This window comes from Mirounga angustirostris, unplaced genomic scaffold (assembly GCF_029215605.1).
Source record: "Mirounga angustirostris isolate CCGP_5_RB_7025 unplaced genomic scaffold, mMirAng1.0.hap1 SCAF_9, whole genome shotgun sequence".
In the NCBI taxonomy this organism is placed as follows: Eukaryota; Metazoa; Chordata; class Mammalia; order Carnivora; family Phocidae; genus Mirounga; species Mirounga angustirostris.
This window is the reverse complement of record NW_026991717.1, coordinates 15,315,888-15,329,248: the sequence shown is the minus strand read 5'-3', so window position 1 is coordinate 15,329,248 and position 13,361 is coordinate 15,315,888. Positions and strand designations below refer to the sequence as shown.

At 39.7% G+C, this 13,361-nt stretch overlaps 1 long non-coding RNA gene across 28 annotated transcripts in view; it reads left to right on the top strand.

The window, feature by feature from the left end:
• Positions 1-13,361, top strand: part of LOC123860919 (uncharacterized) — a 111,007-nt gene that overhangs the window by 10,661 nt on the left and 86,985 nt on the right. For all 28 annotated transcript variants that reach the window (XR_010404854.1, XR_010404875.1, XR_010404868.1 and 25 more), the window contains one exon: positions 9,574-9,664. This is a non-coding gene — a long non-coding RNA (uncharacterized LOC123860919). The remainder of the gene's footprint in view (positions 1-9,573; positions 9,665-13,361) is intronic.

Here is a 13,361-nt window from a genome sequence, read left to right as displayed (position 1 = left end):
AACTGTCGGAACTCCACTGCAGATGACCTACCACTTAGAAGCAAACTTTGAAAGCAACTGTTGAAAGTTAACCTCCCCTTTCCAAAGGAGGTTTTCAGAGGCTGGACAGTGAGAGCTGATATAATCAATTTTATTATTTTCTAAGTCATTCCTAACTTTTATGATCCTCCTTCCCCCCCCCACCCCCTTTACTATCTGTCTTTGTGCCTCCAGGGCCAGTGAAAGAGCAGGGCAGATTCTAGATTGCTTTCAGAGTTTGCCTTCTCTGATGATGGATTACCATGTCAATTTAAACGGCATAGGATTAATTTGTTTCAATGATTTCTCTTTAGGCTGAATGCCAGCCCTTTTTCTATCTCTCTCCCTGCTCTTCAGAACAACAACAACCCCCCCCCCCCAAAAAAGCCTTCTTTCCCTATTCTAAATTAGGAGACAATAATAGAAATAGACAAGTTAGGTGTAATGCTGCAAACAGTTATAGGTCTGAGTGTTTTTATCTCTGCCTAAGAGGCTGAAACATACAGTCAGCCACATTAAAATGAAATTGGACTGAACATTTACTCAATAAATACTTGTCTCGTAGGTAATCCAGTGCCAAGTGCTTTTGACACATAAGGACTTAATTTGTCTTGGATAACAACTTATTAATATGGCACATTTAAACTTGCCACCTACAATAAGGTTATTGAGATCTATAAGAAACTTAAAGGATCATTGGGAAGAATAATTTGAGGAAGGGAGGGAGACTTTTTTGAGAATGCATATCTTTATCGTACACACACACACACTTATGAGTAACACATATATATTTCAGATCACATATGGACAAAAAGTTCAATGAAGTTAAGAATAATTCCATTCATTATGCAGGTGTATCTAACCTTTCTAAAGTAAGAATGTGTCAGGGAGTTTTCTCATTTGAAAGGTTTCTAAAGTGCACAAGAAAAATGCTGTTCAAATCCTATTTCTTTGCAAGACCAAACCCATTATGAGGTTGAAAATGGCACAAAAAAAAGCACTTAGGTGCAATCCAAAATCAAACACTCCCTCCACATTTTTTGCCGGGACTAAACTTGCAGCCAGATAGAGCATGTTGCCTGTAGAATAAAGGCAATTTAGGAGAAATAATCTATCCCTAAAGTGATTATTGCATTTCTTTCCCTAACGGGAGGTCCCCCAACAGATGCAAAGGAACAGGAGAGGGGGTTTATCCTATGGACTGAATCTGCTGAGTAAATGTGGCTATTTGAACGCGGGGCTGCATTTCCATCACCCTCTTTTCTTAATTGCCTCTCCTTTTCTCAGCATTCTCCTGCACTGAAATTAAACATCATAGATCAGGATAATAAATTGCATTCCGAATATGAACACAAATGGATTTTATAGCCTCCCCTTTTTGCTAAGCCCTCTCAAATGCACAGGCAGGCTTTCTTTGAGCAGGTTCTACTTTCTAAGGATATATGCAATCAGAGGCCAGTGACTGTCAGGACTGGGATCTATGCAATTTTAATTTGTAAAAAAGTTGTTGGTTGTTAACCTTGGAGGAGATTGCGCATCTCTAAGAAACCAAATCTTTGAGAGCTCTCCCTGGGAAATGATGTTACACATGAGCAGAAAATCCAGGCAAGAAAGGCTAATTGAATGAAGAGAGAGAATTAGGTTAAAAAATAGAGTACAATCTAGTATCACATTTTCAGTAGTGTAACTTGAAATGAAGGTGTCTTCAAGTCACCGGTGATGCCAGAGTGTTTAGATGTTGGCCACAGATGGGGACACCTATTGAAATGTGTCTGAAGAAGATTAATAGGGCTTGTCACTGGTGGGAAAGCACTGCTTTGCTGTAAATTTCTACCAGCACAAGATGAATTACCGATGAACGCTCACTTATCAACCCCATCACTATCGTTCGACACTAAATCAAATTGAGAAGTTATCTGCAATCAGAAAATTTCTTTTTAAAATAGACATACACCTTTAGGCCCCAAACCCTTTAATAATCCCACTCAGAAAACAATTCCCGAGCCCATGATGCTTCTTTAGCTTGAACAAAATTGTATCTCAGTAATGAATATATTTTTAAGTTCACATGCAACAGACAGCTAGCTAGTCAATAGCAAAGTTTGATAGTATTTTAACAGGGGTATAAAGGCTTCTTGGAAGCCCGCATTTAATATTTCATAAAAATGCATTTTCTTTGCCTTGAGATATTTCTCTTCCTTACTTGGAAGGCAAAGAGGAGAGTAGGTTTGCTGTTTTCCTGTTCTAAACCCGTCCCTGTGAGCTATTTGCTATCTAATCCTCTGGTAAGATAAAATTATGAGAGAACCACAAGTTTAGGTAGAGAACAGAATAGGATTAAGTGGATAGTGGTGATAATTGAGGAAATGAATTTATTCTTTTATGATTTAATGGTGTTTTATGTCTAAGGTGGCTTATTTGAGAAATAAAACAGTGGCATTATCTCTTTTATTATCTGTTAACCAACTCCAGGCATCCGGAGGGTTTCCAACCTAGGAAGAATAATGTTTTAATAGAACCATGAACCCATGAGGTTTTATCATGTTCTACCTGCTTAAAAATTATCTTGTGTGCATAACCCACTTGATTTTTACTGCAATTCTTTACAGGCAGATAGTTTGAATTCCCATTTTGCTGATGAGTAAACTGAGGCTCTGAGAGTTATCTGAGGCATGGAGCCAACAGGAGCTCAGCCAGAATTCATAACTACATTTCCTAGGTACCTTTCAGTGTCTCTTTACTGCTAGTCATTATGTACATGAAGAAGATGATGACGATGGTGGAACGAATAGCAGGTAACATTTGCTATAGACCACAACTATGGGAAACATATATGCCACTTCATTTAATCTCAATACGTTCATATAAATATATTCATTTTAATCTCTATCCAGTTCTCTGAGGTAGATACAGTTATTATTTCCATTATCCAAGCGGGAAAAAAAAACAAAAACCAAAAACCCAGAGTCTCACAGAGTTTAGGGACTCACCCGAAACTCGCATTGCTTCTACACTGGGGACAAGTTATTCAAGTCCAAGAAGCCTACATTCAAAGCCACTGCCCTCTCCTATGCTCCTGTTCCTAACTGTAAGGAGTCTTCAGTGGTATGGGGTGGTCACAAGAAATCCCACTTATTTTTGGAATCTAAAAATCCCTCAGACTCTGAGGCAGTTTGTCATAGCCAAATAGACCCTGGTTTGGAAACAAGGAGACCTGGGTTTAGGTTCTAGCTTTACCAGTTACTGTGTGACTTCAATGTCTTTGGTTTTTATGTCCCTCATCTCTAAAATGGGGTGATTGGAGTCAATGAAACTATAGGCATTGGTTTTGGGTGCTTTATTCTGTCATGGTGCCTAGGGGGAAAAAAAATGAGGAACAGAAATGGCAGCCATGTTTGAAGAGGTGAGTGGGGATGAGGGACATGTAGGGCACTTTGAGAAGGTATGGCCCCCATCCCTCAGACTGGAGACACTTAACATAAGACAAGATCTGTGCTTTCTTCCTCTCTGCTTCCAGAGGACAGTGAATACTTAAGACAATGATCATTCTTTAGAAAACCATACAATTTAAAACTTACAAGAAAAACTGTCCCAGATAGAAGAAGAAAAACCCAAGGTCTGGAGCAGTTAGGGGACTTATGTAAGGTCACCCAGCTGACTGGTGACAGGGAGAAAGTGGGCTCCTTTTCTCTCAGCCCCCTAAACCAGGAATCCACTACCACTGCTCCCCCACCCCCCAAAAAAACCCATCTTCCCAATGCTATGTTCCTTATTCAATGAAAACCTACTTTAGATCATCTGGTCACATCTCCTTTATAACTCTTACTCTATTTTTTTGATATGATGGGTCATGTGGGTTATTATTGGTTGCACTATGATATCTTCCTGGATCTATCCCACAATAACTTTTCATAAAATCTATTAAGTTAACGAGCCAAATAGTCGAAACTGCAAGGAAGAATCAATCACACAATAATAAGAATATGGTGTAATCTCCATTAGGCCACTATAATATTCCAATCTGTATTTATTACAACCCTCCTTGGATGCTTACATAACCAAACCTGCTAGATTTATATTCTCTAATGGTTCCCCAATCGGAAAAACCTGTGTTTTTTATCTTCCCTCTCCTGTCCCCAATCACCCTTCCACATACATTTGCCTGTTTTGGGACCCCCTGTCTGGGTTTCATCAGAAGTTGCAAGACAAAATGTGCATTATTAAGAAATATAAATATTTTCAGAAGCAATCAAAGGGATGAAAGATTGATTCGGCATGTAAATTGGACCTAATTCGAAGCAGCTTTGTTCTAATGAGGGCTACCGGGGTAGAGTCAGAGCTGTTGTGACCACCAGTTAGAAATTTCGAAATCATTAGGGTAATCATCAGGATTTCTTTTGCTAGGTTTGCTGAAATATTTTTTGCAAGGTGTATGCTCTGTTCTCTGGGCTGTGCCACCTTCTTTGTTATCCTTAGGGACTCGTGGTTGTTATCTTTGAGAAATCATGACTAATTCCTTCTCTTTAGAGTTTAGATCAGTTGAGTACCTCCCTTTTTCACGACTGGGAAGTTGGCTTAGCATTTAACTTTCATAAGAACATTTTGGCCTGGAGGCATCTGTATTACAATTTCTTTCTTGGCTTAATAAAAGGTATCACATTATCTACCTGGTCAATCTCTATTGGCTTTCAAAATAGAGACATGGAAAAACCTAATAAGCCTCATTAGGATATCTGCTTTAAAAACAACAGGCTGCCTCATTTAGCATGTTGCTTTGAAATGTCCCAGCAGAGCTGGGTGGTCACTGCTTGAATACAGGTATTGCTAATTTGGGATCTTTGTCAGTCTGGTAGCTCTGGGAAAAAAAAAAAAGCGTAATGTGTAGGTGGAATTTTAATACACAGGGGATCAAACCCTGATTGTTGTATTTTGTTTTTGTTTTCCTTCTTTCTTTCCTTTAATCCCACTTTTTGTCCACATGGCCATGTGGGAGAGATGGCTTGATTTTCTTGATATGGTTCAGCCATCCACAGCTGGAATTCCAAAGAAGACTGAAAATGTCTTTAAAATCAACACAACTCAGGGAGCCTCAGAGAACAAGTTTTCCTTTGTTGTAGGGTATAGTATTATTTGCTGTAGGTTTTTTGATATACATTCTAAATTAGGCCTGCAAAGGCATGCTTCATCTTTAATTCATCACTCTCAGCTGAAAGAGATTAGCAATGTCTAGCACGCACCCCTCGTATGGTGCTGACCTCATCAAGTATGGCCTGAAATTAATTAGCCTCATTCATTCCAAATGGAAAAGGATAATGGAGCAGCATTTTAGAGATGACCATCACAAATTGTTTGCAGCATATTTAAAAGGCCCCTATTTTCAAACCATGTAGATTAAAATTCTTTCTAGGGCCAGAGTTATCAGGGACTCAGAGCAAAGCCTGGTCAGGTTTCGTGTATGTATGTTTGTGTGTGCGCATGCGTGTGCGAGTGTGTGTGCCTGCCGAGTTGTTTATAGTATGGCTGTTAGAGCCTGTGTATGGATGTGTCCGTGTTTAGCTGGGTTTGCTGCCCAGTATGACACCTGGAATACTTGACCAACAAAAATCCGATGTTTAATACTGTCTTAAAGGGTGCAGTAATAAAATACGTTAGTGGATCTTTTTTGTGTGTGTTTTAGCATAAAGTGGGCATACCAGCGCAAACTTTGCTATTTTCCCGTAAGATGCTATTCATCCTCTAATTTAGAAACAGAAAAGCCTCTTAAAGAAATGCTCAATTTTTCTATTTTGAGTTATTTTTGAAACTTTCTATGACTCTTCCCAGTCTTTATTGTTTGATCATATTTCAAAACATGATTGAGGACTAACTTGGATTAGAGAATCACTTAAATTTACCATCTTTCTAAGATTAGCTGATTTTTTTTTCCCTTCTGGGGATTGACTAAGGGAGGCCAAATTTTTGAATATCAAAACTGCTTTCTTTTCCAGCCAAAAAAATCTTGACCGGGCTTCTTTGGGATTCTCAAAGATGTTGTAAAGTTTATTTTTATGAGCAGTCATTTGGGGACTACAGATTAGAAGAAGAAGAAGAAAAAAAACCCATGACATTTTCTGTTTTTAGGTTTTAATTTTTAAAATAACGTAAAATATGGTCAATTTATGAAAAGGTATTAGTAGTATTTGGGGGAATTTTATCTAGTGCTCATTTCTTAAGGAAAAAAATTCCAGAATAACTTTGTTTGGTTAAATTAAGAAGTAGATATTCAAAGTAATGTAACTAGAAAGCTTCCACTTAACTGTTAGAGTGAAAAATGCACTTTTAGGTTAATAATCTTTTTAGGGTGCATTGATATATTAATCTCTATATGCAAGTTATTTAAGATTATTTCATCTTATAATAAAAGAGAAGCTGGAAGCATGTTGCCCCTATCTCGGCAAATGTAGGATTTAGAAATTTCTCTAGGCTCACTTTTGCCTAATTTTCTCATCCCAGAAGGCCCCTTTATCTAATGGGCATATATCATTTATATGTACAAGATCATCAATCAAACTGTGGACCTATCATTTTGACATAAAAGATCTATCCTTAAATCTCCTCAAACCTCTAGCATATAATTTGAGGAAATTAGCTAGTTTAAAGTCTGGGTTTCTGACTTCTGGGGGATGAAATGCAAAAATGGAGAAAGCTTAAATTATACAATTTTGATTTTAAAGTCACAGTTTAACTGAGCCAGTGATAAAAGATGATGCAGTGCAGATCTTGAAATGTCGACAGAAATAGATAATTTTGTTAATTATCATCTGGTCAGTTTGGAATTTCATGGTTAATAAACACAGTATGAAAGAAGGAGGAATATTTGCCAAAATAGCTTTTTTCCTTAAAGCACGTTACCCAAAATATATTTTCCTCATAATTTTTTTATCATTAAGACAAAGGAATGCATATGTTGTGCAATATTGCTATTTGCTCAAATACCAAACAGCGTGTCTCAATTTTTATTTAAAAAAAATTTTTTTATCAACTGAGGTGAATATGGCAGAAAAACCATAAATATAAGGATTAAGGCTGCATGAAATTTGAGTTCATTCGAATGATAAACCCAAAGTAAAACCCAGATGAACTTACCAAATTTCATTTGCTATCCACCTGAAACTATAAATCCTCTTCTGGCATTTGAGAGTAGAAAGGAGGTTCACTGAAAATTCAAACCAGGTTTTCCTAAACCTGACCCAGACTCACTAACTTTAGGTAAACTACAGTTGTGTTGTGGCTTCATAGCGAAACTTTCATCCCACTTTAGCTAATGATGAATAGAGGATGGGCAGGGGAAGAGAACCAGAAGATGTTTTTGCAATGGCTGTTTTGTCTTTTTCTTTTTTCCCCCACATTTCCTGTAAAGTTCAGAAGTAGGGAAGAACAGTATATGAAGCAAATTTTCAATGATGTATGTGGAAAGATGACCACTTAGGAGAGACAGAGGGGGAAATTGACCGTGAAATACACATAGGATTTTTTAAAAAGGAGAATCCCTGCAAAATACTGCTAACCAACATTTCTTGAGGGCTTACTGTAATCAGGCACTGTTTTAAGGACTTTACCTGGGGTGATTCAGCTTGGTTTACCATAATAGTACCAGACAAACACTATTATCTCTATTTTGCTGATAAGAAAGAGTAGGCACAGGAAAGTTACATAACTTGCACTGCCCAAGGTTACATGGCCCCGAAGGGGATGTGAACCCCAGAATGTCTGGTTCTGGAATATCGGCACTCCAGCACCATGCCATGCTGACCCTGCAGAGGAAATGGAATTACCATGTTGTTGGGGAAAGAAACTGCTACAGACTATGGATGGGAGAGATATTTTCCTGTTTTTTAAACTACTAAGAACAGTAGTAAATTTAATGGGAAAAGCTCAAGTAGAGAAAGCTCAGTGTTGTCTAACCTCATCCCAGAAGTGGGAAGGGAATTGACATCGCAAATCTCCCATAGGTCTTTGCGGAGCTTCCACTTAGAATGTGACCTAAGTAGGATACCCTATGCTAAGGAGATAGAGATAAATGGAGTAGAATTTTTTTTTTTTAAGATTTATTTATTTATTTTAGAGAGAGAGTGAGAGAGAGTGCGTGGAGGGGGGGCAGGTAGGCAGAGGGAGAGGGAGAGAGCGAATCTTAAGCAGACTCTGTGCTGAGTGCGGAGCCTGACCTGGGGCTCCATCCCATGACCCTGAGATAGTGACCTGAGCCAAAACTAAGAGTCTGACACTTAACCAGCCGAGCCACCCAGGTGCCTCTGGAATGGAATTTAAAGGAAAAAGGTACAAGAATGACCCAGTGAGAGACTGGGGAGGAAAGATTAAAAAATAATAATAATAAAAACTAAAGAAGTAAAACTTGGAGAAACATTAGTTAATGTAGAACTCAACAGGATTCCAGAAATATTTAGAGGAGAAATGAAGACTTAAAAATGTCATGAAGGATATTGTAAATAGGTAAAAAGGAAATTCTAAGAGAAAAGCAAATTAAGGGAACTCAGATTTTTGTCAATGACTTGCCAGATCCATAATGAAAGCTATATTCTCTTGGAATCCTGAAGAGATTTCACAGGAAAGACAAATTTTGTTCCCTGCCTTGTGTAGGTTGACTTAAAGATAGGCTGAAAAAAATATGGTTTAAAAACTGCTTTACATAATATATAATGTGTATATATATATTTATAATCTGTAATCATAATAATGCGGAATGCCCCATAACCTTTATATTCATATTCTAATTTAATCCTCACGGTGAGAGTTGCAAGGTATCTATTACCGTCTGCACTTTATAGATATGGAAACTGAGGCTCAGGGAGGTTATGTTGCCTGTCCGGGGTCACGCAGCCTGTAGTCCCCCCGACTGTTCCCAATCCTGGACTAAGACCTCCCAGAACACCACACTCACTGGCTTCTCTTGCATAGCATCCCTAGGACTTTACCCAGAAAATGATGCCATAAAACAACTGGTTTTCGGCCAAATTCATCACGGTGCATTACCCTCAAGGAACGTACCAATAAGAATACATTATGCCAAGATGAGACATAGCCCAGCTTCTGAAATCTGGCTGGCATCCTCTAAGCGGTGGCCCTGTCTGCTCCACTCTTGGAGAAGCTGAGCCTGTTAGGTAAACACCCGGATGTCACCTCGGGTGTGGGAGCAAATGATAGATGAATGAACATCCGAAAACAGAGTGGATCTCCCCGAGCAGGCCCCAAGCCTCCTGTGTTTACCGGCCCCCAGATGAAATCACCTGGCTGTTTATAGGAGTCTTAGTGCTGATGAAAAGACAGTTACACTCCAAACTTTTCCCTGCCAAAGAAGAAAATTCCCAGGTCCTTTAAAAAGTATGTAAAGCGTCTGATCGGAAAAGTGGCAACAGCATTTGGGACCAATTACCCACATTAAGAGGCAACAATGCTCTGTTTACACTTTGTAGCCAAGAGCCCTTTGGCTCTGGCCCACAGGCAGGAGATTGTAAATTACACAAATTTCAGCCTAACTTGACTTCTCTTTTGACCTAGGTGCCTGAGTGTAGAGAAAAGCGGATAGAAAAGCCTGGTTGCTGTTTGCCCTAAAGCTTCATCAGATGGGGAACTGAATGTTTTCTTCCAGGTAAGACATTTAGTCTTACATTCCTGCAATGAAAGCAGTGGATCTTTTATCTCTCAGGGAGGGGTCTGACTGTGTATGATTAGTCACGATAGGGTTTTTCAGTCTGCTACCCCTCCAAAATCATTTTTGCAAAAGAAGTTAAAAAATAAAGGCTCCTTGACATCTTTTGGTTAGTTAACCATAGCATTCCAGTTTAGCTCCATTTTCCAAAATACCATAGATTAATCAGTAGCAAATGGGAGATCATGAAGTTATGTCGCGAGAGCGGCGCTGCTGAGCATGGTCAGAGGTAGATGGTGGCCAGGATAGCCGTTGTGGGCAAAAAAAAAGCAGGCGCCATCTGGTCCAAAACTCAGAGGCTGGTAGGGATTTGAATCATTTGGGCTTGAGATTTAGGTTCCTCCCTTTACAAAGGAGGACCAGTCCCCACTTGGAGTAACCCTGGTAATTCCAGAAGTTTCTTCGAAAATTTTCGTCTTTCTTTTAACATAATCCTGATGTTAAGGGCTTGACCTTGCGGGTGAAAGGAACCACAAAGGTCAAACAGCAAGGAGGAGAAATGGGAGGCACAGGCCTGCCAAACACAGCGGTGTGGAAAAGACAAGCCCTTATTTTACTGATAGGCGTGATGCATATGTGTTCAGAGATGTATAATCCAACCATTCTAATACCACATTTAAACCATCCCATTGGAAATATCCACAGGCATTGATATTTTTAGGTTCTTTTTCAAGTTCTCTAGATTGGATAGTCATTTAGGAGAAAACATGATGGAGGTGGTGATTGTGGAGTAGTATGGGAATTTTGATGTTCAAAGCAGTTTCCTAACTCAAGAATCCGGTGTCCCCTTAATGGAGGCTGTCTTCTGAGACAACTCCTGTTTGATGCAATTTCCAGTCCCTCCCACGTCAACACATTTTTCTGATAAAAACTGATCAACAACCAACAGGGATTTTTCTGACCCTGGTTTATCTCAATAATTTATCATTTTCTGCAGTGTCAGAGCTTCCTGACATTTACAATTAACTCACAAATTAACTTAGAAATGATAGTAAGCTCTCAGCTAAATGACCTAGTGCCCACTGGGGACCAGACCAATTTTCTAGAATAAGGTTAGGACTAAGTTGCTCTGGAACAATGCTGAGGTTGGTTGTATAGAAATAGTGATTTAAGTGTGAGCAGGAATCGAGGTATAAAAGGGGAGATTTTATCTGCCCCTGATTCCATTAGTTATTCAGTCCCTGTGAGATATTTCTTCATCTGTAAAACAGGGGTAACTGGTTTTAAAAATGTTTCGGAACTCAAGGCTCCATAACGGAATCAAGAAGTCTTGAGTCTTTTCCTTAGAAGGAAGCTTGGAGAACACTGGTCCAGCTTCTCACTGAAGCCAGTGGTCTGGAGATAGGCAGATGGCCAGGCTGACATGGATTCAGCAATTTGTAAGAGTTGTACATTTAAGGCAGGTAGCATATATGTGTGAAGGTCTGGGTGAAGGCTTCCAGACAGGGCCAGCCCCCTAGAGAGATGGGAAGGGCGGGGCTCACTCTCCCCAAGGCTATCGCTGTTGGAGCTTTGTTTTTAGAAATTTTTGTTCCTTTCATGGGAGCAAAAATCTGTGTCTCTGGACCATCTTTCTATTGGGTTGGATTCTGTCCTCAGAAGCAGCACAACTCAACCTCATCCCTCTACCATACGACAGACTTTCAAACACTGGAAGATAACTTTTGCTCTCCTCACCCCCTCAAGGCCACCACTTTTGTTTTATTGGCAAAATTCTCCAGTTCCACATATGACCGGGACTCAGTGGTTTTGTTTTCTTTGGTTGGCCTTGGTGTGCCAGATTCTCTTAAGAAGTGTCCAGCAACAAATAAAATACTTAGAAGTCTCATGACCAGAGCTGTCCACCACGTCATGTGATAGGCTTTGAACAGAGTCCTGAGTCAGGGAGGAGTCAGATCCATGGAGTCAGATCTCAGCCATGGAGTCAGATCTCAGCCGTGTAGGGCTGTTCAGGGGATTTATTGCATTTTAAGATCGTCTTATGTTTATTGCCATTAAATTGCATTTTGATTTGGCTTTTTGGTAGCTTATAGAGTCTGTCTCTCTCATCTTTGGTTCCTTTACAAATTGACTAGCAGGTTTTTTACAAAGTTGTGTGTTGTTGTTTTGTTTTGTCTTTATAAGTAAGCTTTACACCCAAGCCCAACGTGGGGCTTGAGCTCATGACCCCAAGATCAAGAGTCATGTGCTCTATCCACTGAGCCAGCCAGGTGCCCGTCTTTTACAAAGTTTTGCCCAATCATTGATCTGAATATTGCAGAAGCCAGGGTTTCTGGAGTTTCTAGGGTCTTTGATGTCACTAGTCATTATGTTGGGAATAGTTGCAGGTTTATTTCTTCAATTAGCTCATAAGCAGTGATTAATAGTAGGCTCTCTGGAAGTAGATTTGCCTGGGTTTAAATCCTGGGTCTCCTGATATACCAGTGTGTGACCGTGAGCATGCTGATTTATCTGTCTGTGCCTCAGTTTCCTCATCTGTAAATGGGGATAATAATGTAACTCTCACATATGGTTGTTTTGAAGATTAAGTGAGTTAATATATGTAAAGCACTTAGACTAGTGACAGGCACATAGCATGTACTATTTATTATATAAAGAAAATAAATCAAGACAAGCTCCCTAAGGATAGGAACCAGTATCTCATTTATAGCTGTATCTCTAGAGACTAATACTGTGCCTGGAATATATTTGGGGCCAATATATTGGATAAATGGACAAATGAGTTTCCATAGTGTTCTGGACACTGGTGCAAGCAGACAATATGATCAATGCTAGGGTTTCTAATGCTAACAGGTTTTCTTTTCTTTTTTTTAAAGATTTTATTTATTTATCTGACAGAGAGAGACAGAGAGAGGGAACACAAGCAGGGGGAGTGGGAGAGGGAGAAGCAGACTCCCCGCCGAGCAGGGAGCCCGACGCGGGGCTCGATCCCAGGACCCTGGGATCATGACCTGAGCCGAAAGCAGACGCTTAACAACTGAGCCACCCAGGCACCCCCAGATTTTCAATATTATTATAAAAAAGATCCTGACTATGGAAAGAGGTCACGTCTATTCAACCTCAGACCATCATCATGGGTGGTTATTTTGCTGCTAATTTTTCTGTGAATGATCACCAGTGTCACCTGTGTCTTTCGTGATGCTAATCTATCGTCTCTGTTTAGCACGGAAGGCCAGGATAGTCACACTTGTAAGTCCAGTCTCAACTGAGGGAAAAAAAAAAAAAAACAGATTCTGCTTAGTTTGCTTGCACCAAGCTGAGAGGGGATACGAAAAGAAGCTTAACCAAAGAATGCTAGTGTTCCTGAGTCAGATCTCCACATTGTTTAAACTTTTGCAGATTCCCCAGCATCGGGCAGCCTCATTCAAAAATCCATGCTCGAAAAATTAAATGTCCTAAACATCATCCATGGCATGGAAGTTCCTGCATTTCCCTACCTTCCCATTACCGCCCAGACTTTAAGTGCTAACATCAGGGTAGGTCTTGATTTAAGCACAGAACAACATAACGCTCCCCTGGGTTCAGCTTCAGTATATTAAATCCGGTTCTTGTTGGATTGAAAATTTAAATCTCTCCGAGATCTCTTTTCCATGTAATTCCCTTTGAACTTCCGTCCATGCTAATTTTAAACACGTTC